This window comes from Dermacentor silvarum, unplaced genomic scaffold, assembly GCF_013339745.2.
Source record: "Dermacentor silvarum isolate Dsil-2018 unplaced genomic scaffold, BIME_Dsil_1.4 Seq874, whole genome shotgun sequence".
In the NCBI taxonomy this organism is placed as follows: Eukaryota; Metazoa; Arthropoda; class Arachnida; order Ixodida; family Ixodidae; genus Dermacentor; species Dermacentor silvarum.
In genome coordinates, this window is record NW_023606910.1 from 5,442 (window position 1) to 20,896 (window position 15,455).

A 15,455-nucleotide genomic window follows, 5' to 3' on the forward strand; every position below is an offset into this window, starting at 1 on the left:
CGACTACAGCGTGATGACAAAGACATGAGGACTATATGACCACAACTGCTTGCTGACAACGGTATGACGTCAACCGGATGACGTAGCTGGAATAACGACCATGGCATGACAACAGCGGCATAATCACGAATGAATGGCGAGAGCACGACGAAGATTACGAACAAGGAATGACATCGATGGATCGACGAAGGTGTTATGATGATGATGGCATGACAACAATGGAATTACGTTATCACGTGATCACAATGCTAAGACGACAGCGTGAAGATGACTGACGAAAGTCGGATGTCAAAGTCATAATGACGCCAACCCAATGACGACGATGGCATCACAATGGTAGGAGGACAGAGGGATCCACTGTATGGTGGCAATAACGTGACGATGATTGTATTATGAAGTTCGTCTCCCGACGATGGCATGTGCACGTTAGCATGACAACAATGGTCTGACAAAAGATACATGATAGTGACTGCCTGACGACGACGTCATTATCAGGATTAAATGACAGCAATAGGATTACAACAGAATGAAGAAAGATTGGTGTCGATTGGTGTCGAAAATAACGTGTTTCAATTCCCAAGGCAACAAATAATTCGCCCGCTCCACGCCAGGGTTTATTGGTGCTGCAGTGTCAGACGCAATCGACCGAGCCCGGTGTGTGTTTTCACGCATACCTCAAAATGTCTGGCCACGGAAATGCTTGGCTGATAAATTCACTGAAAACGAAATAATATGCTGATCGTATGAGTCGAGCACGCGAAGCACACAGGGCCTGTAGCACGCTCGCTTAATATGACATCATTCAAAATATCCTGCGCAGAAATGCAAGCGACTTGCATGCGCGTGCGCGGCAGAAGCGCGGATTGAGGAGACAAGAATATACGCCATTGAAGTTCCACGCATTATATCTGACCGGTGATAAACCATCGTCCCACGATAATTCTGGCAAAAGTAGTGAGCCGCGAATGCTATCAACAGTGCTGTTATTGCGGCAAAAATGTGTATACGTTTATGAAACATCATGCGCACTGACTAACGAATGCGAAAGCATTCATTTAAAAAGCGAAAGTGACAGTATCAGTGCATCCTATGAAACCCTATATTGTATTACCCTTTGCGCACGAAGCCTCACTAATTGATTTGGCATGGCGCTGCCTTATGCAAGCTTCCTGGTTGGCTCGTATGGTTGAGAGACAGGCAAGTAACAGAGTTTGTCTTGCATGCAATCGACGCACCAGGATCAGATTTTTAATAAGATGGTTTGTGCGTTCGCAGTTCATTTAACCTCGAAGATTTTCACATGTTCGCATTCGAAAAAGAAAGAAGTGATGCACAGTGCCGAGGCGTTAGAAGAAGTAATTCGAGTCATTTTATACTCATAAACAACTGGTAATGATAAACTATACTCAAGAAAGCGGCCTTTGTTTCAGTGGAGGTAGTCAGCAGCGTACCAAGTTGTTGCCAAGCAATGAAACATTAATATTGACGCTCAAGTAACTACAATCAACTGCATTTTAGTCATACTGATGTTCCCCTCAAAAGATAGCTAATTATTAGGGGCGAAGCTCCTTATAGCGGCACCCGTTGGTCCCCGTCGTAGTAGGTAGCCACGTCTAGTTTTATGAATTGCTTAATAGATGGCGTTGTGTGTCCGTATATGTATGTATACCCATATATACATATATATGTATACGTATAGTATAACCGGAAGCCGACTTCCGCTTCCGGTTCCCCTTCCGGTTCCACTTCCGGAAGCCAGCTTCCGGCTTCCGGAGAACGCTTCCGGCGTTTTATGAAAAAAAAATTCCGAAAGTTATGTCCGTAGCGCGGAATCGAACCAGGGACCCCTCGCTTCCGAACGCGCGGCGCTAATCACTACGCCACGAAGCGCACATAGACACACGCACCACGATGGCAATAAATACCCAACATTAACGAAAGGCCGCGTTTCTAGCGCGTTTCTAACGCGTTTGTGCTAGCGCGTTACGGTCCGTGTAAGAAGCTGGTGTAAGACGCTGTGGCCTCTCCGCCTTACCTTCAACGCGTTTCGAACGCGCTGCCCAAGGCGGTGGCAAGTCAAGTTCAAGTCGAGGAGCGTTTATGAATACGGGGGGCATACTCTCTCAGCAGTCATGTGATGGCGTCGGCAAACGCGGTGCACGTTCCGGCATGTGTAAATGGCTGCGTAAGACGCTGTGGCCGCTCCCCCTTACTAGAGAGTACTGCACGTTTCTAACGCGTTTGTGCTAGCGTCCCCTTATGCGGGAGATCCGATGATTCCCTCCGGAGCTTCGCCCACTCATCATCATTCACCCCGTGGATATGCTGTGATTTTTTTTGTAACTCTACAAAGTAAAGCAAAACAACTAGAAATTACACAAGCTACACCAAGACAAACCAATGAGTGCGTCAGTGCATGAGCCATCCCTCTTTTGTCCTTTTGTTTGTGCGGTTTTTAATATTTTTCACTATTAATAGGCTGCTCCCGAAACGACACTTGTAAAGTATGCAGAACGTCATTCAGCTAGTATATGTTCCAAAGAATTTCGTGCCATTTCTTTTTATGCCTGTGCCCTTACTAAAACATGCTGTGGGAAGGGTTTCTGCATGCGAACTGACGTGTCGCTGTTGAAGGCCGGTTCACTAGGTGCGCACTTAATGACGCCAACATAAGATTTGTTATATATATATATATATATATATATATATATATATATATATATATATATGGTACACTCGTTATATGCTGCAAAATACATTAGGTTTCAACAGCTACTGATAGTGCGTACCTAAGTCTCACAGCCATGTATCTTATATTACTCACAACGCTTGCAGTTACTTCCGCATGCATAGAAGCAACAGATGCTATCTGGAAGAACGAAAAAGGACTTGGGACATACCAGCGTGCATGGACGGTAAATGTTATCTTTTTACTGTTTATTCGATATAGTTTGGCAGTCCATTTATGGCGACGGGTCTTTAGCTGGGGAATTCTATAAAATGGATATATGTATAGCTCCATGGAAAGTAGAACTTCGAGCGTAGCCATCGCTGAACATATACGTTTGGCAAAGTTGTAAACGTGTGTTATCTTAATTTCTTTTATTCACACATATGACACGCTATAAACACAGCAGCAAATAGGTGCTAAAATAGTGTAAAATAAGCTTTGTTGAAATAATTGTTCTCGAGCACTCTTCTTTCAGCACAACTGCCGCACTGTACAACGAACTTGATGTGAGGCTGGCACGTAATGAAGGCTGCAAAAAAAAAAAAACGGCATTATTTGTTAGATATACGCACAGAGCCTGAGAGCGGAAGAAAGGACCAGTATACTTGACATAGCAGTGAAATACATTGGCAGTTTGGCAAAGCTACATTTGTAAACGCAAAGTCCGTCTTCCATCTCACCGGCAAGCGCCGATAGGACCTATGGTTTACAGGGAAATGAACGAGCCGATGCCGATATTGAATCTTATCTTCTCGACGACTTAGAATCACTGCTTACGATTTGCTTTTGAAGACACGACGCCAACTCATTCTCAATAGCATTAAAGAAAATGCGACAAGCAAGCACTGCGATCATTCGGAAATCTGCCGGAAATGCCTTTAGAGGCAGATCCCCGAAATAACATTTAGGCTACCGCCAAATGTACAGGGCAGCACTGCCAGTCTTCCTCCCAGGCTTAGGCTGGGGACGGCGTTGAAAAGTCGTTAAGTTCACCTGTTGCGATGCACAGCGTATCGATCCTGTGAGCTGAGTCCTGTGCGTGATTGTTTAAAGGTGCACCAATGGCAAATAATAAGGCAAGCTTAATTTGTAGATTACACCACCGCAGTGCACCCATCTCTGCAAGCCGCAAACGCGCCTTCAGACGCATACCCACTCTAACACATACTGGTATGCTGCGCCGAGCAACACAGACATATGGAAGATGCCTGATCGACGCCTGCTGTGCTTTCACTGCGGCGAAGCAGAACACTTGTTCGGAATTGTTCTTGATCGCCAGATGCGACTGCGGGGCTTCTATGTCTGTGTTCCGAGTCTTGCACCAGGCACGCGGTCGTGAGAAATCTAAGTCTACCTGCAATTAAGGGACGACATGTCTAACATGATCTAAACGTGGCACTTCTACCCGAGGAGGAAGGAACGGCGTGTTCTATTCCACCGTATAGCAATCGCAACGCTAAACTGCGATAAAAATTACGTCCGATATTTTTGTTTCTAGGTTGAGAGAAGACGGATATTAGTGCCATATTCAAACCCAAGTTTTCTCTTCATTCCAGAGCCTAAACAAAACTCCAGATGAGATATATTACCAAATTAGATCAACCAGTGTCTTTTCAATGTCGTCAGACAGTGGTGCAGGAACGAGTATAAATTTCATCTGCTGGAGCGTGCAAATGAGTGAACTCGATCAAACAGCACAAAAAGGGGAGCGCAACTACTACTATCGTCTTTCAGACAGGACACCTGTGTGAGTATGTTGGAATTCTCGACCCGTTAACCTCACCAGTAATGATCACCCACCCCACCTACGTTTTGGTGTTTGAATTATCCTTTCACCAAGCAAAGATGCGAAAAGGGGAAATGCAAATTGATGTCCACAGAGTCGGCATCCTGCTAACGTAAACGAGGTGTAGTACTCCGGAGAATGCCTGTGGTAAAGCATGCTGAAGCTAGCTCACGCATTACCTGGACTATATATATATAAGCATATCATAATGAGCCAACAAACAATAACACTAAGGACAACATAGGGGAAAATTACTTGTGCTTGATAATTGAATTAAAGAAATGATAAATTAATGAAAATGAAAATATATGAAGAAACAACTGTCCGCAGGTGGGGAACGAACCCGTCTTCGCATTACGCGTGCGATGCTCTCACCATTGAGCTACCGCGGAAGCGTTTTCCCATCCACTTTCTGGCGTATTTATATTTTTACAACTAGAACTAACCCTGGGAGTGTTTCATGTATAAAACATTTAGTTTCATCACATTTCGTGAGCTTCAATATCATAACCGAAGGCCTCTCCCTGCGATCTCCAATTACCCCTGCCTTGCGCTAGCGTATTCCAACTTGCGCCTGCAAATTTCCTAACTTCATCATCCCAGTTCTAGTTGTACAAATATAAATACCCCAGAAAGTGGATGGGAAAACGGTTCCGCGGTAGCTCAATGGTGAGAGCATCGCACGCGTAATGCGAAGACGTGGGTTCGTTCCCCACCTGCGGACAGTTGTTTTTTCATCCATTTTCATTAATTTATCATTTTTTTAATGCAATTATTAAGCACAAGTAATTTTCCCCTATGTTGTCCTTAGTGTTATTGTTTGTTGGCTCATTATGATATGCTTATTAAAAATCGGGCCCCTCGGTTCCCTTTCTTCTCGTTCACTATATATATATATATATATATATATATATATATATTAGTGCTGCCGAGAGTTTGTTTTGTTTATATGGTTTTCACACACATATTTCTCCGCTAACACTACTTCAGAGGTTCTAATTGACTGGTTTGCGGTGCCGTAACGCAGATACAAAAAGTAGAGTTTCGATAATAAAATGCAAGTTACTTGTCCATATTATACTGGCACTGAGCTTGAACCGTACGCAGACGATTATTTGACACTTCTGTTAAGTTTCAGAGCGCAGCTCTCAGGCGCCCTGTCTCTGCGTTGAGTGTCGTGATCGGCGTTGTCCATTGGCGTAACCGAGCGAACGAGCACAGTGAAGAATGAAAGAGCGAACACGGAGCGCAGCGGGCAATTAAAGACGGCGATAGCGAAGAGACGGGAAAGCGGAGGAGGAGGGTGTGTCGAAAACGTGAAAAGAAAAGCGTTGTGCCGCGGAAGACGGGCGACGACCTCTACGAGATGGTGCCAGAGCAGTGCGCAGTCGTCTGTTCGCCGATGGTATGAGGCGAGCGCGTCCAACGATACCATATATGCAAACACAGCACTGCACGAACGGAGGTCTGTCTGCGTTGGCTACTGTGAATCGCGGCCACGCGTCACCCCTCACCCCTCCCGGCTGAGTCTCGTGACCTCCCGATTAGCGAGGCAGTCGCGCTACACTTCGCTCAGTTTGCAACGTGCCGCACGAGACAGATTGTCCGCGCCAGCCAATATATCGCGTAATGAAAGCACGTATAGAGCTACGCTCAAATTTCCCATTAGGCAGTGCCGTAATCGTCGGTGAATTTTTTTTCTTTCCGAAAATAACAACTTTATCCCTTCAGGCGCCAACTAATTTCATGTATGAAACATTTAGTTTCATCACATTTCGTGAGCTTCAATATCATAACCGAACAGCTGGACAACAAAGTAGCCATTTTTGAGTTTTTAGTGAAAGCTTTAAATATGCAAAATGTGGGCTAGATGCGAGAAGTTGTTAGAGGAACGTCACTCTTGAGAACATAAACTATTTCGGGTCTAGCATACTTGGAAGCAACTATCCAGGCGTCTAGAATTTATGCCTGATGTAAAACGTCACGAAAGCAATAAAATTGAAACCACTGCATGACGATAATATGACATAGCGAGAAAATATCCAGTCGTCTCTCTCCGAACTCATATTTACTGAACCAATTTATGCGCATTATTCAAACTTGCACATTTCTAATCTGCAATCAGGATGTTTGATTCGCGTTTGAAATATCATATTTTCAATCAGTTGCACTGATTTTGACGCGCTATCTCCGAAAGAACAATTGTGCGCATAGCAACTGAAGGGGTTAAGAAAACAAATAAAGTGTACTTTTTGCTCAAAAGCAGCCATGAAGGCAATTCCCAAGAAATGCTGTGGGTTACCCCGACGCATTCATCTGGGTATTTTCTCGAGTTAAAAGCACCATGAAGTTTAGTCAACTTCTTATAGGATACTACGTCAAGCATTGCTATAGAGCATACACCATACTTAAATCTAAGATCTGTTAAATTTCAAGGCTGCAGACGACATTCAGTTCAGAGATTACTTGTCAACCAGAACACTGATATTTTGCCGCACACTCCGTGCGACGGAATGTGCTAGTGTGGCTGACCTTACGTGGACGTACATGTAGATAGCACGCCTGCAGTGTTATGCGAAAGCGACGAAAAGCACAGCCGGAGAGCATCGAATGCCGCTATTGCATTGCTTGTGATTAAAATTCGTCCGCCGTCAGCAGGTTGTTATTAACTGTTGCTTTCCTTGACATTCACCTCCTTTCCATTCACACGTCAGGCACATCATCGGTTGCGTCAGTACAGAGCGTATATTAAGGTCATGAACTACGACGTATTCGTCAGTCGTCATGAAAAAACGGTGTTCGAACAAGCTGAGTACGAGTTTACCGATTCCAAGATCTGTAGAACAATGCGTCAACAGTGCTAGCGATGACAGCAGCTGTGGAACCAAGAACAGGGTTGGCTCCATGGTGTCCGTTTCTTGTAAACAAATAAATCAGCCGCTTTCCACGCCTAAACTTTTGTCATCATCATCATGATCATCAGCCTATATTTTATGTCCACTGCAGGACGAAGGCCTCTCCCTTGCGATCTCCAATTACCCCTGTCTTGCGCTAGCGTATTCCAACTTGCGCCTGCAAATTTCCTAACTTCATCATCCCATCTGGTTTTCTGCCGACCTCGACGGCGCTTCCCTTCTCTTGGTATCCATTCTCTAACCCTAATGGTCCACCGGTTATCCATCCTACGCATTACATGGCCAGCCCAGCTCCATTTCTTCCGCTTAATGTCAACTAGAATATCGGCTATCCCCGTTTGTTCTCTGATCCACACCGCTCTCTTCCTTTCTCTTAACGTTAGTCCTAAGATTTTTTCGTTCCATCGCTCTTTGTGTGGTCCTTAACTTGTTCTCGAGCTTCTTTGTTAACCTCCAAGTTTCTGCCCCATATGTTAGCACCGGTAGAATGCAATGATTGTACACTTTCCTTTTCAACGACAGTGGTAATCTCCCAGTCAGGATTTGGTAATGCCTGACGTATGCACTCCAACCCAATTTTATTCTTCTGTAAATTTCTTTCTCGTGATCAGGGTCCCCTGTCAGTAATTGACCTAGATAAACGTACTCCTTTACAGACTCTAGAGGCTGACTGGCGATCCTGAATTATTGTTCCCTTGCCAGGCTATTGAACATTATCTTTGTCTTCTGCATATTCATCTTCAACCCAACTCTTACACTATAGCACCGTCAAGAAAAAAATATATCGCCGAGAGCTAGTGGGGCTATACTAGTTCAGGTGCAACCAAACTAGGAAGGCCCACTAAGCTTCATCAAAGTCACTCCCTCATCAGAACAGGAATTGGCCTCCCTGGTGCAGTGTTCGGCCACTACCTCCCTCATGAGTCCGACAATTAAAATTTTGTACCCACAGACTAATCCATTGTAACAGTATACACGGTAGGAGCGCTGAATTGAATTATGAGGTATTACATGCCAAAACCACAATTTGATAAGGAGGCACGCCGTAGTTGAGGACTCCGGCATAATTTTGACCACCAGGGGATCTTTAACGTGCCCCGATTGCACAGGACACGGACGTTTTTGCATTACGCTGCCATCGAAATGCAGCATCCAAGGCTAGGATTTGATCCCGCGACCTCGTGCTGAGCAGCGCAACGCCATAACCGCTAAGTCACCACTGGTGGGTAAGAAATGGCTTGAGGCACCGGTGAGACATGTAGAAGCGTCAGAATACACAGCGAGAGATAAGAATTCAACCATAACATACGTAATCAATTTTTTTACAGGTTTTCATTTAAGAGGTGTCATTTGTTGAGGCATTCAACTGCAGATCTACCAAACTAGTACGTAGTAAGGAAAAACAATGATAACATTTTTAATATAATTTCTGGTGTTAAATTCAACTAACTGCTTCCTAATATGTTTGAAATTAAAGCGGCCGCAATCAGAATGTAGCAGAAACAGCACATAAGAAACCCAACGCAAACAAGGCGTTTTTATTACCTTGTAATCAGAGTTTTCCGGCAGCTAATAGCACTTGCCGCTTCACACTTTGATAATGTGTCCTTACGTTCATTTCAGTTACGCACTGAGTGAAAAAGTAGAAAGTGTTTCGGCTCTAAATTATACATCCAAAAATGCAGTTCACTATGAATTCAAAAAAGGTAAGAAAAATTGTGACATCTGTCAATGCTTCCTACCACAAACTATTGCCTGAAGATCTCGTTGTCTTCAAAACGTAAGCAATTGTCACATGCAATCACATTTCTGGACGTTAACATTGTTTTTAAAAAAGAAATGACTCTCATGCGGGTAGTATAATACCTGCTGTAGTAACGGAACTATGCACAATTTGTTAAACATTACCTCTTACCTGGTCCTTACTGACCCTAAGCATAAACGTTTACTGACATTAAGCGTAAAGAAGTGCCTCATTTAGTTCACCGAAAAACACCACGTGAACCTCGTACGACACGTGAAAGTAGCAAAAAGTAAACGAAGCCCGCAACGTCAAATTTTCGCCACACATTGCGCTTAGCACGACCACCTTTGCACGAAATATAAGCTTTGGGTCAAATAGACTTATTTCGAAGCAATTTGAGCCATAAGGCATAACGATTGTAAGGTACTGTGAATCACAAGCAACAAGCAACGCACAAATGTTTTCATAACACTCCCCCAATAATCACTAGATATGCTCCTGCAGGTGGCAATTGTAGTTACGCGACGGCAGTGGGCAAAATTTTGCAGCACTCGTAAACCCCACATTCATAACGGCGATAAGCACTCGCACGCAATTTTTTTGAGAAAGCCACAATTTACCTAAACGCTCTGAAATGTTGCTACACATCACCGACAACGTCACTCTTAATTTCACTAAACATAAACAACGTGTTTTGTTTAGTTCACCGTGGACACCGGAAGTAACCAACCACGAACCTCTAATCACACACCAAACAGAAAAAAATCCGGCAGATCCCACTCCCTGTGCGAATCGATGTTATGCGATGTAGTGTGCGGGGTGCCTACCAAGTTAACTAAGTGACCATGAGAGCACCAAGACGTAGGCGGCTGTTCATGACCTACATGACGCGGATGTCATGACATTCATGACATGAGTCCTCAGGAGTCCCTTTAGCTACAGCCAAGAGACCTTAAGACGAAAGTCTTAGTCATGCTCAGGACTACGACTTCAACCATAAAACTTCAGCCTTTAGCCTTACTGCCACATCCGAACCCAGTCTATTGCTTTTTGAGCGTTAACCTGTTTTCGCTGAGCCATTCCTATTTTTGCCAAGTCAAGGTCAAGACAATGACTTCTACCACAATCTTTTTGAGTTTCCTTCACTTAGTGCCCACGTCCGAATCCATTTCAGTGGTTTTTGAGTGTTAATCTTTTTTCACTGAGTCATTATCATCACCTACATGACACGCATGCCATTGCATTTATGTCATGACCTACCACTTATGTTCGTCATATACTCTTGTCATAGTATGCCAATTTTGGCACGTACCAAATTAACGAAACAGCCATGAGAGCACAAACACGTAGGCGGCTTAGACAGATAGATAGAAAGATAGACTGATACAGCGAGAATTTGTAAATATTAGCAATCGTTCTTGCTAGGTCAGTAACGTGAAATTTCAGCCACACATTTCATTTAGGGTTCCCCTTTAATATGCGAAGCATTTCGTGGCGAACATTTTTTACTTTGACACTATCTATCTATCTATCTATCTATCTATCTATCTATATATATATATATATATATCTATCTATATATCTATATATATTGGTGGAGGTGCTGGGTAAGCGTTCTCACGGATGTTGCAGACCCCTCCAAGGATCCGCGCTACGAATCCAGTGCCTGTCGACACTCCCGTGCATCGGGCCAGCCGCAGGATCAGGGGACTGTCCCCAGAAGTCGTCGACGCTACGTTTCCCACCACATCAACCGGCATGACCAGCGCCTCCCTTCAAACCGCCCCAACCGGTACGGGAAGCACGATGTCGAACCGCTACACACTTCAGAGCCCACGGATCCCGAAGACGTTTCATGGCACAGTGTTCGAAGACGTCAAAGACTGGATGGTCAACTTCGAGCGCGTGGCCTCCGTGAACAAATGGAACGACACGGAAAAACTCAGACACGTCTACTTCTACCTGGAGGATGGGGCACGTACATGGTTTCAGAACCGCGAGGAGCAACTGACGTCGTGGCGCGAGTTTTGTCGTCAGCTTTTGGAGACCTACACCAGTGCTGATCGCCGCGAACGAGCGGAACGAGCGAATCAGGCGCACGCCCAGTTGCCAAACGAAACTGCGACCACGTACGTCGAAGACATGACACGCCTCTTCAGACGAGCGGATCCAAGAATGACGGAGGAGAGGAAGTTAGTCATCTGATGCGCGGCGGGGTCAAGGAGCAACTCATCGCTGGCCTCGTACGGAGCCCTCCGAAGACGGTCGCGGAGTTCTTGTCCGAGGCCGTGACCATGGAAAAGATGCTTCTGCATCGTTCGAGCCTGTATGAGCGGCAAGCGGAACAGCATGTCTGCTGATGACGTTTTCACGGCCATAGGAAGCAACAGTCACTGTCTGCGAGAACTCATGCGCTCTGTAGTGCGTGAAGAGTTGCAAAAGGCCGCCGTAACACCGCGCCCTACGGTAAGCTCCATAGCAAGCATTATCAAGGACGAACTGCACCAGATGCTCCGTGACACCTTGCCTCCTGATAACGCTGCGGCAGTACCTCCTGAATACCCCCGTGCGACCTACGCGGAAGCGCTGAAGCGCCCTGCTTCCTCTCCGCCGCTGTTCGTTCGTGCTCCTCCTACGGTGTCAGTTCAGTCAGGCGCAGCCGATATTGTACTACGTCGCTGGGTGTACACCGCCGCCCGTTGTTCATGCCACTCCATTTGCCCATCGTTCGGAGCAAGCACTTCACTACGTCGACGACTAACGCCCGCCCCTCAGAAGTCGGATGTTTGGCGCACACCCAATCATCGGCCTCTGCGCTACCACTGCGGTGAAGCACACCACTTCTACCGCCAGTGTCCCATACCGGCGCCTTGGGATTCGTGGCTTTTCCGCATACTCGCCGCCACCCCGATACGACCAGCGACCCTGGGACATTGAGGACTACCTCTCTCAGCAGCGCTTGCCACCGACTGCCAGGCGGCAGTCGCGATCGCCGTCTCCGAGACGATTTTCACCTGCGCCCCAGCGGTATTCTCCCGAGCGGTCGACCAGTCCCCGCCGGGAAAACTAACTGAGGCGATCTTGGGGGGCGAGGTCGCTGACGGACGAAGCGCTAAGACCTCCGACGGACGCAGTTACGGAAACATAACGATCCGACATCACCTGCAGCTGAACGGGACGACCGGCTTTCGCTCGATATACCAGTGACTATTGACGGTTATGCCGTTAGTGCTTTAGTGGACACTGGCGCAGACTACACGATACTAAGCGGGAAAATAGCAACGCGCAGCTGAAGAAAGTGATCACGCCCTGGCATAACTCGCAGATTCGGACGGCTGGCGACCACGTCGTTACTCCACTGTGCGCCTGCACGACTAGAGTTCAGATTCAAGGATCTACATTCGTAGCGAGCGGCCTTGTCTTACGCGAATGCTCCCGCGACGTTATTCTTGGGGTTGACTTCCTGCAGGAGTACGGCGTGATTATCGATCTGCAAGAACGTCGTATCACTTTCTCTGCCGAACAAGCAATCGACGTGCAAGACGGCCAACGGCGCGACGACGTACTTCGTGTTTCTGCAGACAGTGTAACGCTTCCTCCACGAGCCAGTGTCCTCGTCGACGTCACATGCTGTGGCTTACGCGATGGCGAAGCGGTGGCCGAAAGTAACTTGGAACACCTACTGAAGCAAGGTGTTTGTGTGGCTCGCAGTGTTATACAGATTCGTGCTGGTCATTCGCAATTGCTTGTTACCAACTTTAGCTACGAGCACCGACACCTGTTCCGCGGCACTTCGTTAGCGTTTGCAGACGCAGTAGCAAATGTTAACTGTTTCACGCCAGAAGTAGTGGGGACAGCAGACACGTCTCTAAGCTATCTCGACATCAATTCTGAACTGCGCACCGATAGCCAGACAGCACTGCGCAAGCTCTTGCTTGAATTCAGGACCTGCTTCGCACATTCTTCCAAGGTACGCCAGACTTCCATCACTAAACACAGGATCATCACGTACGAAGACGCACGCCCGATACACCAGCAGCCTTACCGCGTTTCGGCGAAAGAACGAGAAGCCAAACGTACGCAAGTCCGGGAGATGCTTGACGATGGCGTCATCGAACCTTCCAACAGCCCGTGGTCGTCTCCGGTCGTTCTTGTCAAAAAGAAAGACGGAATGCTACGCTTCTGTGTCGACTACCGCAAGCTCAACACCGTGACTAAAAAGGACGTATACCCGCTGTCGCGTATCGACGACTCCTTAGATAGACGTGCCCACTATTTTTCTTCTCTCGATTTAAAAAGCGGGTACTGGCAAATCGAGGTAGACGAACGCGACCGCGAGAAAACAGCCTTTGTGACTCCAGATGGGCTCTATGAATTTCGAGTGCTCCCTTTTGGTTTGTGTTCAACCCGGTGTACTTTCCAGCGAATGACGGACACTGTCCTTACTGGACTGAAGTGGCAGGCCTGTCTTGTGTACCTGGATGATGTGGTCAGCTTCTCTGAAACGTTCGAGCAGCATCTTCACCGCCTACAGAGTGTGCTAGAAGCCATCCGATCGGCAGACCTCACACTTAAGCCCGAAAAGTGCCACTTTGGTTACGAAGAGCTCAAGTTCCTCGGGCATGTAGTAAGCGCCAAAGGGGTTCGACCCGATTCCAGACACGCTTGCCAGCTGTGGCCGCGTTTCCAGCGCCTGCCGATAAGAAGGCCGTCCGGCGCTTCCTGGGTTTGTGCGCCTACTATCGCCGGCTTGTTAAAGGCTTTCCGAAGATAGCGGAACCCTTGACACGCCTTACAAGAGACGATACGCCATTTGTGTGGCATAATGAGCAACAGGCAGCTTTTGCTGAATTACGACAGCGCCTGCAGTCAGCACCCGTTCTTGCACATTTTGACGATGATTCTGATACTGAGGTGCATACCGACGTAGCATTGGCCTTGGCGCAGTGCTCGTCCAGCTTTAAGATGGAGTGGAAAGAGCTATAGCGTATGACAGCCGCGCCCTGTCCCGTGCCGAGGCGAATTATTCGACAACAGAGAAAGAGTGCCTCGCGGTCATGTGGGCGATCATCAGATTTCGCCCCTATCTCTATGGTCGTCCCTTAAAAGTAGTGACGGACCACCATGCCCTCTGTTGGTTGGCAAGCATGCGCGACCCTTCAGGACGACTGGCACGGTGGAGCATGCGGCTACAGAGATTTGACATCACCATCGTTTATAAGTCTGGCCGTAAGCATGAAGACGCTGACACTCTGTCCCGCGCACCCATTGATCCTGCCAGTCAGGAAACAGAGTATGATGACGGCTTCCAGGGCGCCATTAGTTCGTCGGACTTGAGCAGAGGGCAGTGTGACGACGCTGAGATTCGACCGATCATCGATCATTTAGAGGGCCGCGACACAATCATACAACGCCATCTGTCCCGCTCGCTGACGTCCTTCTGTCTGCGAGATAACGTTCTTTATAAGAAGAATGCTCGTTCGACCAGCTGTGCTTACCTCCTGGTGGTTCCAAGGGACATGCGCGACGACCTCCTCTTTGCCTGCCATGACGAACCGACATCTGGTCATTTAGGCTTTTCACGAACACTCGCTATAGAGTAAGCGAAATTTACTATTGGCCCGGGATTTCGGCAAGCGTCAAACATTACGTTAAAAGCTGTCGTGAATGCCAGTGCCGCAAGACACCATCCGTTAAACCGGCTGGCTTACTTCAGCCAATTGAAGCACCTCACACGCCTTTCTACCAAGTCGGCATGGACATTCTCGGACCATTTCCTCTTTCTGCCGACGGCAACAAATGAGTGATCGTCGCTAGTGATTATTTAACACGCTATGCTGAGACGCAGGTGATCCCACGAGCCACGGCCTCAGAGGTAGCGGAATTCTTCATGCGCCACATCGTCTTGCGTCACGGTGCTCCCTCCACTGTAATAACAGACAGAGGGACAGCATTTACAGCGCAGCTTATGGACGAAGTTTTTAAATTAGGCAACACCAGGCATCGCAAGACGACCGCGTACCATCCGCAGACCAACGGACTTACCGAGCGACTGAATAAGACGGTCACAGACATGCTCGCAATGTACATCGACGTTCAACACAAAACATGGGATCGAATCTTGTCTTACGTTACCTTCGCGTATAACACCGCCGTGCAAGAGACGACGCGCTTCACGCCCTTTCGCCTTCTCTACGGTCGCGAAGTCCGGACGATGCTGGACGCTATGCTGCCGTGTGAAGACGCTGACCTATTGACAACTGACGCCGAGGAATTTGC

The 15,455-nt window shown here is 47.2% G+C and overlaps 1 non-coding gene across 1 annotated transcript; it reads left to right on the top strand.

The window, feature by feature from the left end:
• The first annotated feature begins 5,169 nt into the window (after nucleotides 1–5,169).
• Nucleotides 5,170–5,241, top strand: Trnat-cgu (transfer RNA threonine (anticodon CGU)). The gene has a single exon. It is a non-coding gene; the product is annotated as a tRNA-Thr (tRNA).
• The last annotated feature ends 10,214 nt before the right edge of the window (nucleotides 5,242–15,455 follow it).